Here is a 21,588-nt window from a genome sequence, read left to right as displayed (position 1 = left end):
CTGTCTTGTTTCCTGTTCTGTTCTGTGCTGTCTCTCTCTCCTGTCTTTCTGTCCCACCCTGTCCTGTCTTTCTGTCCTGAAGACAGTACTGTCCTCCTGTTACTGTACTATCCTGTCTCTCTATCCAGTACTGTCCTGTCTATTTGTTCTGTCCTGTCTCGCTGTCCTGTCTCTTTGTCTGTACCCTGTCCTGTCTCTCTGTCCTGTACTGTCCTGTTGTCCTGTACTGTCCTGTCTGATCTCTCTGTCCTGTACTGTCCTGTCTCTCTGTCCTGTACTGTCCTGTCTCTCTGTCCTGTACTGTTCTGTACTTCCCTGCCCTCCTGTCTCTGTCATATTCCCTCTGTCCTGTTCTGTCTCTCTGTCCTGTCATATCCTGTCTCTCTGTCCTGTCATATCCTGTCCTATGTCCTGTCCTGCTCTCCCTGTCTTGTTGTCCTGTTCTGTTCTGTGCTGTCTTCTCTCTCTGTCCTTTCTGTCCCACCCTGTCCTGTCTTTCTGTCCTGAAACTGTACTGTCCTGTCCTCCTGTACTGTACTATCCTGTCTCTCTGTCCAGTACTGTCCTGTCTCTTGTTCGTCCTGTCTCGCTGTGCCTGTCTCTTTGTTCTGTACTCCTGTCCTGTCTCTCTGTCCTGTACTGTCCTGTTGTCCTGTACTGTCCTGTCTGATCTCTCTGTCTGTACTTCCTGTCTCTCTTCCTGTACTGTCCTGTCTCTCTGTCCTGTACTGTTCTGTACTTCCCTGCCCTCCTGTCTCTGTCCTATCTCTCTGTCTGTCCTGGCTCTCTTTCCTGTCCTGTCCTGTCTCTCCATCCGGTCTTGTGTCTCTGTCCTGTCTCTGTCTCTGTGCTGGCCTGTGCATCTATCCTGTCTCTCTCCTGTCCTGTGTATCTGTCTGTCTCTGTCCTGTGTATCTGTCCTGTCCTGTGTATCTGCCCTGTCCTGTGTATCTGTCTCTGACCTGTGTATCTGTCCTGTCCTGTGTATCTGCCCTGTCCTGTGTATCTGCCTGCCGGTATCTGCCGTTCGTGTCGTCTCTGTCCTGTATCTGCCCTGTCCTGTGTATCTATCTCTGTCCTGTGTACTCTGCCCCTGTTCCTGTGTATCTGTCTCTGACCTGTGTATCTGCCCTGTCCTGTGTATCTGTCTCTGACCTGTGTATCTGCCCTGTCCTGTGTATTGTCTCTGAACCTGTGTATCTGCCCTGTCCTGTGTATCTGTCTCTGACCTGTGTATCTGCCCTGTCCTGTAATGTCATGTTCATGACCTGTCCTCCTGTCCTGTGTATCTGTCTCTGTCCTGTGTATCTGCCTGTCCTGTGTATCTGTCTCTGTCCTGTGTATCTGTCTCTGACCTGTCCTGTCCTGTGTCTCTGTCTCTGTCCTGTCCTGTCCTGTGTATCGTCTCTGTCCTGTGTATCTGTCTGTCTCTGTCGTCCGTTATCTGTCTCTGTCTCTGTCCTGTCCTGTCCTGTGTATCTGTCTCTGTCCTGTCCTGTCCTGTGTATCTGTCTCTGTCTCTGTCCTGTGTATCTGTCCTGTCTCTCTCCTGTCCTGTGTATCTGTCTCTGTCTCTGTCCTGTCCTGTATTGTCATGTCCTGTCCTGTGTATCTGTCTCTGTCCTGTCCTGTGTATCTGTCTCTCTCCTGTCCTGTGTATCTGTTCCTGTCCTGTCCTGTATTGTCCTGTCCTGTGTATCTGTCTCTGTCCTGTCCTGTGTATCTGTCTCTGTCCTGTCCTGTGTATCTGTTCTCTCTCCTGTCCTGTATTGTCCTGTCCTGTCCTGTCCTGTGTATCTGTCTCTGTCCTGTCCTTGTATCTGTCTCTGTCCTGTCCTGTATCTGTCTCTGTCCTGTATCTGTCTCTGTCCTGTGTATCTGTCTCTGTCCTGTCCTGTCCTGTGTATCTGTCTCTGTCCTGTATCTGTCTCTGTCCTGTGTATCTGTCTCTGTCCTGTCCTGTCCTGTGTATCTGTCTCTGTCCTGTCCTGCTTATCTGTCTGTATCTGTCTCTGTCTCTGTCTCTGTCCTGTCCTGTCCTGTCCTGTGTATCTGTCTCTGTCCTCTTCCTGTCCTCTCCTGTCCTCTCCTGTCCTGTCTCTGTCCTGTTCCACACTACCATACTCCTACGTGGCACATTGTACCTTTGGCAGAAGTAGTTCTCCAACCAATATATGTGAAAGTAAGGATTCAACTGGAAGCAAGGACACTGAAAATCACACAGGAATCACAGATGAATCACACAGAATCACAGATGAATCACACAGGATCACAGATGAATCACAGGATACAGAGGATCACAGGAATCAAGATAGAGTATCACACAGGATCACAAAGGAATCACAGAGGTCACAGAATCACAAGAATCACACAGAATCACAAGGAATCACAGAATCACAGAGATCACAAAGGAATCACAGTATCACAGAGAATCCACAGATCGAGAATCACACAGAATCACCAAGGATCCCAGGAATCCAGGAATCACAAGGAATCACAAGATACACAGGAATCACAGAGGAATCACACAGATCACAGGAATCACACAGGAATCACAAGGAATCACACAGAATCACAGAGAATCAACAGAATCACAAGATCACAAGGAATCACAGAGAATCACAGATGAACAGAGGATCACACAGAATCACAAGGAATCACAAAGGAATCACAGATGAATCAGATACACAGGAATCCAAGAGGATCACACAGGAATCACAGAGGAATCACAAAGGAATCACAGATGAATCAGAGTATCCACACAGGAATACAGAGGAATCACAGAGGAATCACAGAGGAATCACAAAGAATCACAGATGAATCAAGGAATCACAAGGAATCACAGAGACACACAGGAATCACACAGGAATCACAAAGGAATCACAGAGGAATACAGATGAATCACACAGGAATCACACATGATTCCACAAAGGTATCTCAGTGGAAAACGTGTTTTTTTTAACATGATCGACAATACCTTGTGCTGTTACTGGCATGTAATGACTACTGTTATATAAAAAACACTTTCAGGACTGTGTTGATAAACTGATCAGCAAGCTGCTTGAATGAGCCAACACCATTGTCCTCAAACAGACAGACAGACATAATGGTATCGGTAACACAAGGACAGAGGGGCAGAGACCAAGTCTGCCTCCTATCCATCTAGTCATGATGCAACTCTGGAAGTCTGGCAGTAGAGAATTAGTTCCTTTGTCCCGAGCATGCAGCACGGGCCTTGTGATTGGCTGACACGAGCTCATCGACAGAACATGCTCCCACATTGCCATAGTAACTGTGGGAGGCTTCTGAGACTAAGGCCAGGACTACCAGTCAGGACTGTGGCCCGCTAAGCATGTCAACAGATAAAAACAGAATATCTTGCATGCGCGCACACACACACACACACACACACACACACACACACACACACACACACACACACACACACACACACACACACACACACACACACACACACACACACACACACACACACACACACACTGCGACGCTCTTCCTCTCTTCCATGTTGCCGAGCTACTAAACGTTCTGTGCCATCTGGAGTTTGAGAAGGAAAAGAGCTTTCAGGAGCCACTTTTATTTTTTAACGACAGACTGTGCAGATCCTCATTCTAATCAAAGATCTCCATCTACTCATGATATCACCGTACACAGCGGGGGCAACTTCCTGCTCGCTGTACTATACAGGCGTCAAACAACAAGAGCAGGATGGGGAATCTAATCCAAGAACATCACTATCGCAATGTCACCGCCCAACACACACACAAGCACAGCGGTATGTGTGTATGCATACATCCCGTTGTGTAGGGGTGTACAGTCCGTTCATCTGTTGCCTAGTCCAGTCCACTAAGTCCATTCCAGTCCAGTCAAGACTCAGCACAGTATGTGGGTTGGAACCTACCTTCTCTCATTGCGTCAGCAGCCAACTATTTACAATGACGTCCTAGGAAACAGTGGGTTAACTGCCTTGTTCAGGGTCCAGAAGGACAGATTTTTACCTTGTCAGCTCGGGGGATTCTATCTAGCAACCTTTCAGTTACTATAACGCTCACCACTACTGGCCCCCACTCTAACCACTAGCTACCTGCCCCCTCACTCTAACCACTAGGCTACCTGCCGCCCCTCCACCCTAACCACTAGGCTACCTGCCGTCCCTACACTCTAACCACTAGGCTACCTGCCGCCCCTCCACTCTAACCACTAGGCTACCTGCCGCCCCTCCACTCTAACCACTAGGCTACCTGCCGCCCCTCCACTCTAACCACTAGACTACCTGCCGCCCCCACTCTAACCACTAGGCTACCTGCCGCCCCTACACTCTAACCACTAGGCTACCTGCCGCCCCTACACTCTAACCACTAGGCTACCTGCCGCCCCTACACTCTAACCACTAGGCACCTGCCGCCCCTCCACTCTAACCACTAGGCTACCTGCCGCCCCTACACTCTAACCACTAGGCTACTGCCGCCCCCTACACTCAACCACTAGGCTACCTGCCGCCCCTACACTCTAACCACTAGGCTACCTGCCGCCCCTCCACTCTAACCACTAGGCTACCTGCCGCCCCTACACTCTAACCACTAGGCTACCTGCCGCCCCTACACTCTAACCACTAGGCTACCTGCCGCCCCTACACTCTAACCACTAGGCTACCTGCCGCCCCAGTGTGTCCATACAAGTTTGTGTGTGTGCGTGTGTGTGCATGTGTTGCGTGTATCTTTCACCATCACAGTACTCACCAGTGTGCAGTATGTCTCAGGTGGGTCTCCACAGGTGATATGGGCGGGTCCAGGCTGACGGTCAGGTACTTGGTCATGACTGTAGCTTCTGGTTGACAGGCCATGTAGTCCCATGTTAACCCTTCCTCTGTGTAGATCCGACTCTTAACACACACACACACACACACACACACACACACACACACACACACACACACGTTGTCTTATTTGACCACCGTTATCTACCCTTCAATAATGGCTCGGCTGAAATATACAATTTAAATGTGTCTTTGCTCGGATGTGAAACTTAATCTTCATTAGAATGCCAAACAAAGCGGTCCTTTTCCATGTGTCGAGTAATTTAAATTGCTTTTCCAGTCAGCCCTTTCTATTTGTTGGAATTTCAGAGTTCAGTGTCTACATACACCCAGATAATACTCTATTCCCTAGTTAGTGCACTACTTTTGACCAGGGCCCTGATCTAAAGTAGTGCACTATGTAGGGAAGAGCGTGTTATTTGGCGACACAGGCATAGTCTCACAGTTTAACTACTCATATTCTTTGGAGCGGTGGAGGTAGAGAAAATTGGGAGAGGAAAGTGGTGTGTTGAGGGATTGTTTTGCAGCTATCACTGAGAACTACGGCTCCTGTGATGGTCCCTGGCAGCCTTCTGTGTGTGTGTGTGTGTGTGTGTGTCCTGTCTGTCTGTCTGTCTGTCTGTCTGTCTGTCTGTCTGTCTGTCTGTCTGTCTGTCTTGTCTGTCTTGTCTGTCTGTCTTGTCTGTCTGTGTCAAATCAAATATAATTTTATTTGTCAAATACTTTGTGAACAACAGGTGTAGATGAATAGTGAAATGTTTACTTACAGGCCCTTCCCAACAATGCAGAGAGAAAAATAGAAAGATAATAACACAAGGAATAAATACACAATGAGTAACAATAAATTAGCCAAATAAAGGAAGTACCAGTACCAAGTATATGTGCAGGTGTACAAGGTAATTAAGGTAGATATGTACAATTAAGGTAGATAGGTACATATAGGTAGGGTTAAAGTGACTAGGAAGCAGGATAGATAATAAACAGTAGCAGCAGCATATGTGACGAGTCATAAGAAAAGTGGCTCATGGCTTGGGGGTAGAATAGTCTAGGTAGCTATTTGGTTATGTCACGTTCTGACCTTAGTTCCTTTTTTATGTCTTTATTTTAGTTGGTCAGGGCGTGAGTTGGGGTGGGCATTCTATGTTGTTTTTCTATGTTTTGTTCTGTTGTTATATTTCTATGTGTTTGGCCTAGTATGGTTCTCAATCAGAGGCAGGTGTCAGTCGTTGTCTCTGATTGGGAGCCATATTTAGGTAGCCTGTTTTCTATTGTGTTTTGTGGGTGGTTGTTTCCTGTTTCAGTGTTTGCACCATACGGGACTGTTTCGGTTGTTTGTTTGTGTTTTGTTATTTTTGTTCTGTGTTTATTTTGATTTATTAAAAATCTATTATGGACACTTACCACGCTGCACATTGGTCCGATCCTTGCTACTCCTCCTCAGACGAAGAGGAAATATATTTGGTTAACTATTTGCTATTTGGTTAACTATTTATCAGTCTTATGGCTTGGGGGTAGAATAGTCTAGGCAGCTATTTGGTTAACTATTTATCAGTCCTATGGCTTGGAGGTAGAATAGTCTAGGCAGCTATTTGGTTAACTATTTATCAGTCCTATGGCTTGGGGGTAGAATAGTCTAGGCAGCTATTTGGTTAACTATTTATCAGTCCTATGGCTTGGGGGTAGAAACCGATCAGGGTCCTGTTGGTTCCAGATTTGGTACAACTTGACGTGTGGTAGCAGAGAGAACAATCTATGACTTGGGTGGCTGGAATATTTGACAATTTTTATGGCCTTCCTCTGACACCGCCTGCTATAGAGGTCCTGGATGGCAGGGAGCTCGGCCCCAATGATGTACTGGGTTGTACTCACTACCCTCTGTAGCGCCTAGCGGTCGGACGCCGAGCAGTTGTCATACCAAGCAGTGATGAGGCTCATACCAAATCTTTTTAGCCTCCTGAGAGGGAAGAGGCGTTTTAGAGCCTTCTTCACGATTGTGTTGGAGTGTATGGACCATGTTTACATTTACATTTACATTTAAGTCATTTAGCAGACGCTCTTATCCAGAGCGACTTACAAATAGTGATGTGGACACCAAGAAACTTGAAGCTCTCGACCCGCTCCACTACAGCCCCCGTCGATGTGGATGGGGGCGTGCTCGGCCCCACCCCCACCCCGTTTCTTGTTTTATTATCGTTGGTGATCCAGCCTACCACCTTCGTGTCATCTGCAAACTTAATGATGTTGTTGGAGTCGTGGGTGAACAGGGAGTACAGGAGGGTGTCTGGATTAGTTTCCCTCTCCTGGAATACGGCAGCTCTAGCCTTTAACTAAGAGCAAATGTTGCCCGTAATCCATGGCTTCTGGTTGGGATATGTACGTACAGTCACTGTAGGGATGACGTCGTCGATTCACTTATTAATGAAGCCAGTGTTAATTAAACAACTCAATGTTATCGGATGAATCCCGGGAACATATTCCAGTCTGTGGTAGCGAAACAGTCCTCAAGCTGTAACGGCAGTCTAAGTCGTACTCCTCATCGGACGAGGAGAGGCGAGAAGGATRGGAGGACCAATTTGCAGAGTGGTAAGTTTCCATGGTAATTTAATGAACACGAAAACAATACACGATACAAAACAATAAACGAACATACCGTAACAGTCCCGTGTGGCGAAACACTAACACAGGAACAAACACCCACAAACCACACGTGAAACCCCGGCTGCCTAAGTATGATTCTCAATCAGGGACGACGATTGACAGCTGCCTCTGATTGAGAATCATACCAGGCCGAACACAAAAACCCCAACATAGAAAACACACATAGACAACCCACCCCAACTCACYCCCTGACCATACTAAATACATACAAAATAAGGGAAATCAGGTCAGGAACGTGACACAAGCTTAGCATCTGCTTCAACGGACCAGCTTACCATCTGCTTCAACGGACCACTTCTGTATTGAGCAAGTCACTGGTACTTACTGTTTGAGTTTGCTTTTAAGCAGGAATCAGGAGGATAGAGTTATGGTCAGATTTGCCWACTGGAGGGCGAGAGAGAGCCTTGTATGACTTTCTGCGTGTGGAGTAAAGGRGATTAAGAGTTTTGTCACCTCTAGCTGCACAAGTGACTAAAATCACCGGCCAGTAGAAGCGCCACCTCTGGATGTGCATTTTCTTGTTTGTTTATGGCCGTATACAGCTCGTTGAGTGCGGTCTTAGTGCCAGCAACGGTTTGAGGTGGTAAATAGACACCTATGAAAAATATAGATAAACTTTATTGGTAAATAGCATGGTCTGCAGCTTATCATGAGGTTCTTGAACTCTAGAAACATCCGTAACCTTAGAGATCGTGCACCAGCTGTGGTTAACAAAGTGTGTGTGTGTGTGTGTGTGTGTGCGTGTGTGTGTGTGTGTGTGTCAGTAATGTAAAGCCTGCCAATAGGTGTGGGCAAAAAGAAACCAAAATAGATTATAACATTTGAATGCCAACCTCAGGATGAGTATATAGGACAGCTCTGAGGGAGAGTTAAGGTACTGTTGATTACATGTTGGTAACACCTATATTTCAACTGAAGGTGTTCTGATTTTACAAGGGTATCTTTTTATGAATTTTCCATTGTGGTTGACTAAATATAGTTCTGTGCTGCTTTCAAGACAAAGTCTACAATTTATAACGTCATCTTTATTTCAAGGGAAATACCTGCTTTACTCTATTTAATATAAATAAATAGATTTATGAACTACAATGACATTTAAAAGAAATAGAATCCTTCAAATAAATCCTTCAACCACATTGACGTTTTCAAATGTACATGTTAACGTGTCTCCTATTCCCTGACATCTTAACATGTCTCCTATTCCCTGACATGTTAACGTGTCTCCTATTCCCTGACATCTTAACATGTCTCCTATTCCCTGACATCTTAACATGTCTCCTATTCCCTGAATTTAACATGTCTCCTATTCCCTGACATCTTAACTATGTCCTCCTTTCCCTGACATGTAACATGTCTCCTATTCCCTGACATCTTTAACATTGTCTACTATTCCCGTGACATCTTAACGTTGTCTCCTCATTCCCTGACATCTTAACATGTCTCCTTTCCCTGACTATCTTTAACATGTCTCCTATTCCCTGACATCGATTACATGTCTCTATTCCCTGACATTTAACATGTCTCCTATCCCTGACATCTTAACATGTTCCTATTCCCTGACATCTTTAACGTTCTCCTATTCCCTGACATCTTAACAGTGTCTCCTATTCCCTGACATCTTAACGTGTCTCCTATTCCCTTACATCTTAACGTGTCTGCCTATTCCCTGACATTTAACTGTTTATTCCTGCATTTCGTCTCCTATTCCCTGACATCTTAACGTGTCTCCTATTCTCCTGAAATCTTAACGTGTCTCCTATTCCCTGACATCTTAACATGTCTCCTATTCCCTGACATCTTAACATTGTTCCTATTCCCTGACATTCTAACATGTCTCCTTTCCCTGACATCTTAACATGTCTCCTATTCCCTGACATCTTAAACATGTCTCCTATTCCCTGACATTTTAACATGTCTCCTATTCCCTGACATCTTAACTGTTCTCCTCATTCCCTGACATCTTAACATGTCTCCTATTCCCTGACATCTTAACATGTTCTCCTATTCCCTGACATCTTAACGATGTCTCCTATTCCCTGACATCTTACATGTCTCCTATTCCCTGACATCTTAACATGTCTCTATTCCCTGACATCTTAACAGTGTCTCCTATTCCCTGACATCTTAACATGTCTCCTATTCCCTGACATCTTAACATGTCTCCTATTCCCTGACATCTTAACATGTCTCCTATTCCCTGACATCTTAACATGTCTCTCTATTCCCTGACATCTTACATGTCTCCTATTCCCTGACATCTTAACATTGTCTCCTATTCCTGACATCTTAACATGTCTTCCTATTCCCTGACATCTTAACATGTCTCCTATTCCCTGACATCTTAACATGTCTCCTATTCCCTGACATCTTAACCATGTCTCCTATCCCTGACATCTTAACATGTCTCCTATTCCCTGACATCTTAACATGTCTCCTATTCCCTGACATCTTAACATGTCTCTATCCTGACATTTAACATGTCTCCTATTCCCTGACATCTTAACATGTTCTATCCTGATCTCTCTCCTATTCCCTGACATCTTAACATGTCTCCTATTCCCTGACATCTTAACATGTCTCCTATTCCCTGACATCTTAACAGTGTCTCCTATTCCCTGACATCTTAACAGTGTCTCCTATTCCTGACATCTTAAACTGTCTCCTATTCCCTGACATCTTAACAGTGTCTCCTATTCCACTGACATCTTAACATGTCTTCCTATTCCCCTGAACATCTTAACATGTCTCCTATTCCCTGACATCTTAACATGTCTCCTATTTCCTGACATCTTAACATGTCTCCTATTCCCTGACATTCTTAACATGTTCTCCTATTCCCTGACATCATTAACATGTCTCCTATTCCCTGACATCTTAACATGTCTCCTATTCCCTGACTCTTAACATGTCTCCTATTCCTGACATCTTAAATGTTCTATTCCCTGAATCTTAACATGTCTCCTATTCCCTGACATCTTAACATGTCTCCTATTCCCGTGACATCTTAACATGTCTCTATTCCCTGAATTACTGTCTCCTATTCCCTGAACATCTTAAAATGTCTCCTATTCCCTGACATCTTAACATGTCTCCTATTCCCTGACATCTTAACATGTCTCCTATTCCCTGACATCTTAACATGTCTCCTATTCCCTGACATCTTAACATGTCTCCTATTCCCTGACATCTTAAACATGTCTCCTATTCCCTGACATCTAACATGTTCTATTCCCTGACATCTTAACATGTCTCCTATTCCCTGACATCTTAACATGTCTCCTATTCCCTGACATCTTAACATGTCTCCTATTCCCTGACATCTTAACATGTCTCCTATTCCCTGACATCTTAAACATGTCTCCTATTCCTGACATCTTAACATGTCTCCTATTCCCTGACATCTTAACATGTCTCCTATTCCCTGACATCTTAACATTGTCTCCTATTCCCTGACATCTTACAATGTCTCCTATTCCCTGACATCTTAACATGTCTCCTATTCCCTGACATCTTAACATGTCTCCTATTCCCTGACATCTTAACATGTCTCCTATTCCCTGACATCTTAACATGTCTCCTATTCCCTGACATCTTAACATGTCTCCTATTCCCTGACATCTTAACATGTCTCCTATTTCCCTGACATCTTAACATGTCTCCTATTCCCTGACATCTTAACATGTCTCCTATTCCTGACATCTTAACATGTCTCCTATTCCCTGACATCTTAACATGTTCCTATTCCCTGACATCTTAACATGTCTCCTATTTCCTTGACAATTCTTAACGTGTCTCCTATTCCCTGACATCTTTAACATGTCCTCCCTCCTATTCCCTGACATCTTTAACATGTTCCTATTCCCTGACATCTTAACATGTCTCCTATTCCCTGACATCTTAACATGTCTCCTATTCCCTGACATCTTAACATGTCTCCTATTCCCTGACATTAAAAAAAATATATAGTATTTTTTTATTTACCCCTTTTCTCCCAATCTCTGGTATCCAATCGCTAGTATTACTATCTTGTCTCATCGATACAACTCCCGTACGGACTCGGGAGAGACGAAGGTCGAAAGCCATGCGTCCTCCGAAACACAACCCACCAAGCCGCACTGCTTCTTAACACAGCGGCGCATCCAACCCGGAAGCCAGCCGCACCAATGTGTCGGAGGAAAACCGTGCACCTGGCCCTTGGTTAGCGCGCACTGCGCGGCCGCCACAGGAGTCGCTAGTGCGCGATGAGACAAGGATATCCCTACCGGCCAACCCTCCCCTAACCCGGACGACGCTGGCAAATTGTGCGTCGCCCCATGGACCTCCCGGTCGCGCGGCTGTGACAGAGCCTGGGCTCGAACCCAGAGAGTCCTCTGGAGGCCAGCTAGCACTTGCGATGCAGTGCCTTTAACATTTGCTGCATATTTAACCATTCCTAATAGAACCCAGATCGACTGGCCAATTTTAAAGAATGGGAATCAAACCATCAAGCACGTTACCAGTTTCTACCAATGTAATACTTCTTTTACATTGGTGGACCTGAACTACCGGAGGCGAAATGGCTCTGAATACACTCAGGTTAAAAGGGATACATCGAGGTTTGCAATGATGATTCGTGGTACAATGGTGTAATGTCGGTTGTCCAGTATGAAGAATGTAGAGGTAGTTTTTGCGAGCAATGCTAACTAGATTTAGCTCAATGACTGGATGTCTTACACTGTTAGAGAGAAATGGTTTCAAAATAGTTCTTCAGCTGTCCCATAAGAGAACCCTTTTTGGTTCCAGTAGAACCCTTTTTGGTTGTACTAGATTAGCACCTTTTCTTCTAAGAGTATATTGGTGTCTGCTAGCATGCTAGTAGATACACATGACTTTAATCACTGCCATAAACTCTAGTCAGAATTTGCTCAGAAAAAAGACCTCTTAACTTCCTTCATACTGCAACACAGATACATAAAAATGGTATCCACAAGTTCATCTGGGGAAGCAGATAAAATCCTGCCAAAATCCTGAGGAATCCATTTTAAGTCCCCTTGTTTTAACCAGTCCCCCTAGGGCTCTCGTCAAAGGTAGTGCACTGTATTAGGGAATAGGGTTGGTATTTGGAATTGCAGACATTGATGAAAAGACTTGAAATATTTCTTTTACACTGGAGACACAATAATTTCTGCAATTCATCCACCATCTGAACATTTAAGATGAAAGATGTTAGGAATGTATGACTGACAGCCTTGATAGATATACGTCTATGTGTGAGAAAGGGGAGGAGGGAGGGAAGAGAGGGAAGAGGGAGGAGGTAGGGATGAGAGAGAGGATAAGAGAAAGGAGAGGGAGGAGCGGGAGAGGAGAGACGAGGGAGGAGGTAGGATGAGGAGAGGAGAGAGGGAGGAGGGGGAGAGGGAGGCAGAGACGATAGTAGAAGGAAGAGAAGGAGAAGGAGGGGAGGGGAGGAAAAGGCGCGGATGGTGGCAGCGGGAGGGAGGAGGGCAGAAAGGGGAGAAGCGGAGAGACGAGAAGGAGGAAGCATGAAACAGGAGGCGTGAGAAAGGAGAGGAAGAGAATGGAGGGAGAGAGGAGGTACGAGAGGAGAGTGAAGGAGAGAGAGGAGGAGGAGGAAAGCAGAAAGACAGAGGGTGCGAAAGGAGGAGGAGAGAAATGGAGCGGAGTGAGAAGGAAGGTGAAACGGGAGAGAGTGTAAGGGAGAGAAGGGAGGAGAGAAAGGAAAGCAGAAGACAGGAGTGGTGAGAAGGAGAGGAGAGAGAACTGGAGGGAGGAGTGGAGAGAGGAAGGTGAAACGAGGAGGAGAGTGAAGGGAGAGAGGGAGGGAGGAGAAAGGAGGAAGCAGAAAGACAGGAGGGAGAGATTTAGATTAGATTAGATTCAACTTTATTGGCATTGAACAAATACAAGTACAGTAACACAAATGCCGTCTGACCAGAAGTGCTAATAAAGAGAGGTCAAAAAATGTACAAGTGAAACATGACGTACAATGTATGTTATAAGTGGGATGTATAAATGTGCAATGAAGGTAAATGGCAAGTACAAATGGCAAGTCTAATTGAAGGCAAATTGAAGATGCAAGGAGGCATTGCAACTTGAAATGCAGGGATAGCAGCAATGAGGTTACCCGAGGTAGACCATGTACATGTGAAACGTGAAATTATGTCCTTAATCCAGACTTTGCAAGAGCAGATGTCGAGTCCAGTAAGTTACCGTAACCAGTGAAGCACGTGAAAGAGAGTAAGAAAACAAGGTCCCTGAGAGGGCAGTACTGAGATTGTGGGTGGGTGGATATGGCTAAGTGCCGTGTCACAGAGTTCCAGACAGTGGGTTACCATAAAAAGTGCCTGGAAAAGAAACGGTTATTGAGCCCTGACTAGTGCGGGAACGTAGAGACCAAGTACTTGCTACCTGATGGTAGGAGTGCTAAACAGTTTGTGCATGGAGTGAAGGGTCCCATGATGCCGCACCGCCTACGCAGACCCCTGTTCGGCTGGAGGTCTACGATGGCAGGGAGCTGCCGGCACCAGTGATGTGCTGGGGGCGTTTTTCACCACCCGTTGCAGGGCCCGTCGTGGCACAGAATCGCCAAACCACACTTGGCCAACGTTAGTCAGAATGCTCTCGACCAGTGGTATCACCGAGAGACGCTAGGGAGACAGGCAGGCCTTCTTCAACCTTCCTCAAAAAAGTAGCAGGCGCTGCTGTGCCTTTTTGACCAGGGTTCGAAGGTCTTTGAGGGTCAGGAGAGGTCCTTAGCAGACGTGAGTTGACACCCAGTAATTTTGAACTTGGGACCAGCTCTTCACCTCAAGTGCCATCAAATGAGAAAAACTGGGGCGTGCTGGCAGCTTTTTAGACTCTCCTGTAATCCACCAATGAGCTTCCGTGTGGTTTGTCCTTATGCATTGAGACCACAGGTTGTTGTCAGGCAACACGCATGCAGCCAGGTGGTGTCTTGACCTCCTCCCTGGTAGGCTGACGTCGTCATTGTCACTGATCAGGACCTGACCACCGTTGGCTGTGCGTCTGCGAACTTTGACGATTGGTGTTGATACCGTGTACAGAGAACTCAGTAGTCTTGAGGTCGAAAGAGGGGAGTTACAGGCGAGGGGGCTCAAACACGCAGCCCTTGGCACACTCCGGTGTTGCTAGGTTCTAGGGTTGAGGAGGTGAAGTTTGTCTAAACCGTGAGACAGACTGTGTCGGTCAGGTTAAGCAGATCGCGAGCGTGGTGATCCCTAGGTCATGGAGTTTGTGGTGACCAGCCTACGAGGGAGATAGACGCGTAAGTTTGAATTGCTGAGGCTAAATTTAGTGAACAGCATTCTCACATTAGGTGTTGATTTTGTCCAGGTGACGTCAGGGCAGAGATGCAAAGCTGTGGAGATGGCGTCTCCTGTAGACCTTGTTTCGGTCGTAGACAAATGGTGGGAATCCAGTGTTGGACTGGAGCAGGACTTAAGGTAGGCCAAAACCCAGTCTTTCGAAGCATTCATGAGTCTTCGGTGGTGAGTCAACAGGTTAGAAGTTTCATTCAGGCTTGGATGCAGGTCGAATGCTTCGGGTAACTGGCACATGGTTGCGGTCTTAAAACCTGTGGGGGGGGGGGAAACACCTGTGCCCAGTGACAGGTTGATTAAATGTCAGTGAAGACCTCAGTCCACAGATCGTGGTCCCCAAGCCATGCTCTGAGCACACGACCGGGATGACCATCAGGACCAGCAGCCTTTGTGTGCGTTCACCCTGCTCAGTGCAGACAAAAACATTCTTGCCATGGATAGTTCTGAAGGGGGAAGCGTCATCTGGAGGAAGCTCACTTTGATGGCTGGATCCTTGTTTCTAGTCGAACGCGAAGCATAGAAACCATGTTTAACTCGTCGGCGGGATGGGAAGACGTCTCTTGCTGTAGGAGTAGGGGTATTTTGGCCTCGTAGTCCTGGATGGTTGGATGCCATGGCCACATGATGCGAGGGTCGAAGTTGTTGTCAAAGTGCATCCTCAATTCTGCAGTTCTTGTGGTCAATGTTTAACCATCTTGATGCCCGTGTTTTCAGGTTGGGCCCTGGATGAGCTGTAGGGCTTCGCGCATTCGCCGCGATCTGAAAGCAGCGTTCGCGTGCCATTTTACAGTTAGTCGGGACCTCTGCTGTGGTAACCCAAGGCGTTCTGGTTGGGGAATGGTTCTTTATTACGCTTTATGGGGTGTGACATTTGTTGATGTAATCCAGACGGAAGTAAAGCCATGATGTTTCAATGTCGTATGAAAGTGCAAGGTGCCTGAGAGGCAATCTCCAGTCTGTGTGTTGAAACTGGTGCTTGTAGTGAGGCTTGACCTCTGGCACACACTGACTGTCCTCACTGATGGTTTTCACGCGTTTACATACAGGGGTAAATACTTGGTGAGGCAGGAAACAGTGAAAAGTGATCAGACTGTCCCATGTGGGGGGAGGGGAATGGCTTTGTAAGCCCTCCGGAATGTTTTGTATACACGTGGTTAGTGTTTTGGTGTCCCCTAAGTGGGCAGCGAGACCTTTTGGTGGAATTTTAGGAGAAACAGTTTTCAGATTTGAGTTGGTTAAAGTCCCCTGCAACAATCAAAGCACATCAGCATGGTGCCTGTTTGCTATTAGGCAAAGTGCAGTTCTTTATATGGTGGTTAGCTAATAGATTTACATATTGTGTCTTCCCTGTAAAACATTTTTAAAAATCAAGAATGAATGGCTGGATTCACAAGATGTGTAATCTTTCCATCTGGTGTCTTGGACTTGTGATTTAAATGATATTTAAGATGCTGTATTGTACTTGTGGCCGCTCCTGCTAGGCTATGTTCTAGTACAGCTTTTTTACTGATGGGGGGTGCTCCCGGATCCGGGATTGGGACCAATTAGAAGTTAATTTAGCATTAGCAATCCGCAAGGTATGTAGGACTGCAGTAACAAACAATGGATGTAAGCTCACCGCGGCAATGAGAAAGGCCTGGCAGCTAATCATCGGTAGTCCAGATTGGTTGAGCAGTGACTCCCGTTATGTTACCTTCTTGTATACCATGCTTTTGTTTACATACATGCACAGACGCAAACCTCCTCCTGTCTTACCAGAGTCCTCTTTGCGTACAGAATCAGCCCTGAAGACATCGGCCCTCTAGCCCAATAGTCGTTGTCGGGCCTGTTTGTTTAGCACGTTTCCGTGACAATCCACAATCCTTTTTTTGTGAGCTATTCTTAGTTCGTATTTCGTTTATGTTGTTTCGCCATTGACCGACGGTTAGGAGGAAAGGCTAGGTTAAGTGCAAGCTGATGTAGGGGTTAGCTGTTGCCTTTAGCTCTTCGGAGGCTCCACCCGCTCCCTCGCCTTTGTTACGATCTTGACAACCGCTCCAGGTAACAGCTTCCTCTCTGCTATGTTTCACTCTCCGGGGAGTCTTCTGTAAGTTGCAAAAAACTCTCTTTGTGCATTGTGTTTCAAAATTTCCAGGAGTTCTTGTCGGGGCTATTTAGAGTGTACGTCAGGGCCTGTACCGAGTGAATAATCTAAGAACTATTAAGTAATCTGCAATTCGCTAAATCTGGGTAGATGCCGAGCCTCGTGTTGTACACGGGCCGCCATACACAGAATGTGAAGGTTTGTCTCTTCTAATGGTGCTGATATCAATCAAGAAGTCCTGTACAAGAAGGCCAATTAACAAAATTTGATATCTATCCCAAAGTGGAATATGATGAAGTCACCGGCAGGAAGCTGCAACAGGGGAGGAGACTGTGAATGTGATTAAAAGTCACCGGCCAGGAAGCTGCCCGGGGAGGAATAGACTGTGGATGTGATAAAGTCACCGGCCAGGAGTGCCCAGGGGAGGGAAGAACTGGTGGATGTGATAAAGTTCACCCGGCCAGTGAAAGCTGCCCCAGGGAGGAAGACTGTGATGTGATAAGTCACCGGCCAGAAGCTGCCCCAGGGGAGGAAGAACTGTGATGGATAAGTCACCGGCAGGAATGCTGCCCAGGGGAGGAAGACTGTGATTGATAAAGTCACCGGCCAAGGAAGCTTGCCCAGGGGAGGAAGACTGTGATGTGATAAAGTCACCGGCCAGGAAGCTGCCCAGGGGAGGAAGACTGTGATGTGATAAACTGTCACCGGCCAGGAAGCTGCCCAGGGGAGGAAGACTGTGATCGTGAATAAAGTCACCGGCCAGGAAGCTGCCCCAGGGGAGGAAGACTGTGATGTGATAAAAGTCACCGGCCAGGAAGCTGCCCAGGGAGGAATGACTGTGATGGTGATAAAGAAAAATGGTGTGTTAGTGGTGTTTAATTATAACACAATAAAAGGGGGTGGTTATATTTGGTTCTAACTGGCAAGGGGGTTCCGGAACCTGATTAAGGGCTAGGCTGAGGAACAATCACATAATCACCATTTAGAATAGAAAACGCTCCGCCCATTATCGATGCTTGAGTTTCATTATTCACTGGTCAGATTATGTTTCACACTTACCTCTCGCTCTCTGATCAACTGGAGTGAAATATGTGGTGCTGTGGAAGCCGCCTTGCTTATTATCTTGGTCTGGCATTAGGAAAAGGGAAAAGAGAAATTCAAACGCCTAAGCGATAGTGGATGGGGCTGACTGCATGAAATATGGATGTCATCTTGAGAGAGAGAGAGATTGAATGAAGATGAATGAGATGATGAGCCAGGACAACCTGAAGAATCAAACTAAATGTTTGACAGTTTAAAATATGGGGTAATAGTTATTAAAGATATTTTGCAGCTGACATAAATGTTGCTTTGACGGCAAAAAAGCACAACCTTATCTTTTGTACTGAACTTCTCACAGGTGTGGGTTTTTCATCTGAATCAATAAGATGATACTAATGTCTAGGCTTTTGCACCCAGTGGGCTAACACATTGTCTGAGCAAAACAGGAGACGCACGGTTTGAACTCACTTGGTCGCACACCATGTTACCAATGACTAATGCACTGGGGGATAACACATTTCCAAAGGTCCAACGTTGCAAGAAGAAAACGCTAAGGCTGCTAGGGTGCATTCTATATTTAAATTTTTCCCCCCCCCAATTAAAAAATATTTCACCAGATCTTTTATGTTCAGGAGAGATAGAGAGAAAGAAAAGAACAGAGAGAGAGAGAGAGAGGAAGAGATATGAGGAAGAGGGGGAGAGCAGAGAGAGAGGAGGAGAGAGGAGAGGACAGAGAACGGGAAGAGGGGGAGACGAGAGAGAGAGGAAGAGAGAGAAGGAAGTAGGGGGAGACAGAGAGAGAGGGAAGAGGGGGAGACAGAGAGAGAGGAAGATGGGGGGGGGGGGAGACAGAGAGAGAGGAAGCGGGGGAGAGAGAGAGAGAGAGGAAGAGAGAGAGGAGGGGAGACGGAGAGAAGAGAGACGGGAAGAGAGGAGGAAGAAGGGGAGAACAGGAGAGAGGGAAGGGGAGACAGAGAGAGAGGAAGAGGGGGAAGAGACAGAGAGAGAGGAAGAGGGGAGGACAGAGAAAGAGAGAGAGAGAGGAAGAGGGGGAGAGAGATGGAGAGAGAGAGAGATGAAGAGAGAGAGAAAAGGGGGAGAGAGAGAGAGGAAGAGAGAGAGGAGAGGGGGAGACAGAAGAGAGGAAGAGAGAGGGGGAGCAGGAAGAGAGAGGAAGAGGGGAGGCGAGAGAGAGAGAGAGAGAGAGAGAGAGAGAGGGGGAAGAGGGGAGAGAGATGGAGAGAGGAGAGGGGAAGAGGGGGAGATAGAGGAAGAGGGGGAGACAGATAGAGAAGGAAGAGGGGGAAGACAGAGGAAAGGAAGAGGGGGAGACAGAGAGAAAGGAAGAGAAGATGAGAGGAAGAGGGGGAGACAGAGAGAGAAGGAAGAGGGGAGAGAGAGAGGAAGAGAGAGAGGAAGAGAAGAGATGAAGAGGGGGAGACAGAGAGAAGAGGAAAGAGGGGGAGACAGAGAGAGAGAGGAAGAATGGGGAGACAGAGAGAGGGAAGAGGGGAGACAGAGAGAGAGGAAGAGGGGGAGAACAGAGAGAGAGGAGAGAGAGAGAGAGAGGGGGAGAGAGAGGGGAGAGAGAGAGAGAAAGAGGGGGAGAGAGAGAGGAAGAGGGGGAGAGAGAGAGGAAGAAAGAAGGGGGAGAGAGAGAGGAAAGAGGGGAGCGAGAGAGGAGAGAGAGAGGAGAGGAGAAGTGGGGAGGAGAGAAGGGAAGGAAGGAGGCGAAAGAGGGGACATGGGAGAAAAAGGTGGGGCGGGAGACGGAGGTAAAGGGGGATGGAAAAGAAGGCTTAAAAAAGAGAGTGGCGATAAGAGGGGGGTGGAGAGAGAGGAAGGGGGGAGACAGATGGAGAGAGAGGAAGAGAGAGAGGAAGGGGGAGACGGAGAGAGGAAGAGGGGAAAACAGATGAAGAGAGAGGAAGAGGGGGAAGAGAAGGGAAGAGGGGAGCGATGGAGAGAGAGGAAGAGAAAAGAGAGGAAGGGAGAACAGATGAGAGAGAAGGAAAGAGAGAGGAAAAGGGGGACAGATAGAGAGAGGAGGAAAGAGGGGGAGGAAGAGAGAGAGGAAGAGGGGTTAGAAGATAGCCAAACCTTGGCTCTAATACTCTATCTTACATCTCTCTTTATGTTGTTTTTTAAGTTGTGTGACACCTGCTTGTGTCTGCTATCATCCCATCCTATGGGGCAGTCAGGCATGGTGGAGTGGTTTACAGATGCATTCGCCTCTTTCTCTACATACCCCTCTTCATACCCAAGGATGGCGCCGTTAAAGCAACATGGTTGTACGTTTTACATCTCACCAACCAATTGCGCAATAAAAAAAAGTGCCTTTTGTTTAAACATTCTTTTTTACTTTATTGTGTTACATAATGTTGCTTGCTACACCCGAAATAACTTCTGGGAAACTTCATAAAAAGCGATTACTTCACGCGGACCAGGAAGAATACTTTTTTTTCGCTTTCACGAGTTTCGACAAGAAGGATATCTGCTTTCATCCAAACTGGAACAGGCCCCAGATCCACACGCCTTTTGCGTGAAAAAAGACGCCGGAAAGAGGCGGCAAGATCGTGCCAGCCTTTCTGAGAAGTCCGGAGAAGAGCGAGGTAAACCTTCCCAATGCCTTCATTACTCATTGCAAAAGTGCTTAGTATTAAGGTAAAATAAAATTGGATGACCTAGTATTTGAGATTATCTAAAACAAAAGGGGACATTACAACTGCAACAGTCTTTACTGGTTTAACCGAGATGTGGCTGAACGAGAATGGACAATGTAGAGCTGCCACGATTTTCCTTGCACGGCAGAACAGAGACGTAAATAGACAGCTGTTGCGCGATGTTAAATATTACAGAAGTCTCGAGGTATTGCTCGCCTGAGGTAGAGTACTTATGATAAGCTGTCCCGACCACACTACTACCAAAAGAGGGTTCTCATCTGTAATTATTCGTAGCTGACTATGTACCAACACAAAGCGAAGCGGCAATCTAAGATGCTTCTCAACAACTCTATAAGGCCTATAAGCAAAGAAATAAAATTGCTCACCCAGAAGTAGCGCTTTCCTAGTGGCCGGGAACTTTAAATGCAGACAAACTTAAACTCCATTTTTTACAATTTTTACATCATGCCACATTGTGGCAACCAAGGAAAAATACATCCTAGACCGCCCTTTAACTCAACACAGAGATGCAATACAAGCTCTCGACCCCGCTCTCCATTTGGCAAATTTGACCACTAATTCTTCCTCGTTTATTCCTTGCTGACAAGCAAAAACTAAAGCAGGAATATTACACGTGTCCTCATACGGAAGTGGTACAGATGACGCGGATGCTTAGACACTACAGGAAACTGTTTCGCTACGCACAGACTGGAATATTTCCCGGATTCATCCAACATTGAGTTGTTAATACACCACATAGTATGCTTCATCAGTAAGTGGCATCGAGAGTCTCCACAGTGACTGTACGTACATATCCCAACCAGAAGCCATGGATTACGGCAACATTTGCTCTTAGTAAAGGCTAGAAGCTGCCGTATTCAAGGAGGGAAACTATCCCGGAACACTCTTACTGAAGAATCCGTTTGCACCTCACGATACCATAACAAGCAAAGCCGTCAATACAGG

General features: G+C 46.4%; 1 pseudogene; it reads right to left on the bottom strand.

Annotated features, from left to right (window-relative positions):
• The window catches only part of LOC139024080 (netrin-G1-like), an 80,951-nt pseudogene extending 65,460 nt beyond the window's left edge, over positions 1-15,491 (bottom strand).
• Between the last annotated feature and the right edge of the window lie 6,097 nt (positions 15,492-21,588).

The sequence above is a fragment of the Salvelinus sp. IW2-2015 genome, unplaced genomic scaffold (genome assembly GCF_002910315.2).
Source record: "Salvelinus sp. IW2-2015 unplaced genomic scaffold, ASM291031v2 Un_scaffold960, whole genome shotgun sequence".
NCBI lineage: Eukaryota > Metazoa > Chordata > Actinopteri > Salmoniformes > Salmonidae > Salvelinus > Salvelinus sp. IW2-2015.
Note: the sequence above shows the minus strand (reverse complement) of the source record. Positions and strands in the feature narration are given on the sequence as shown.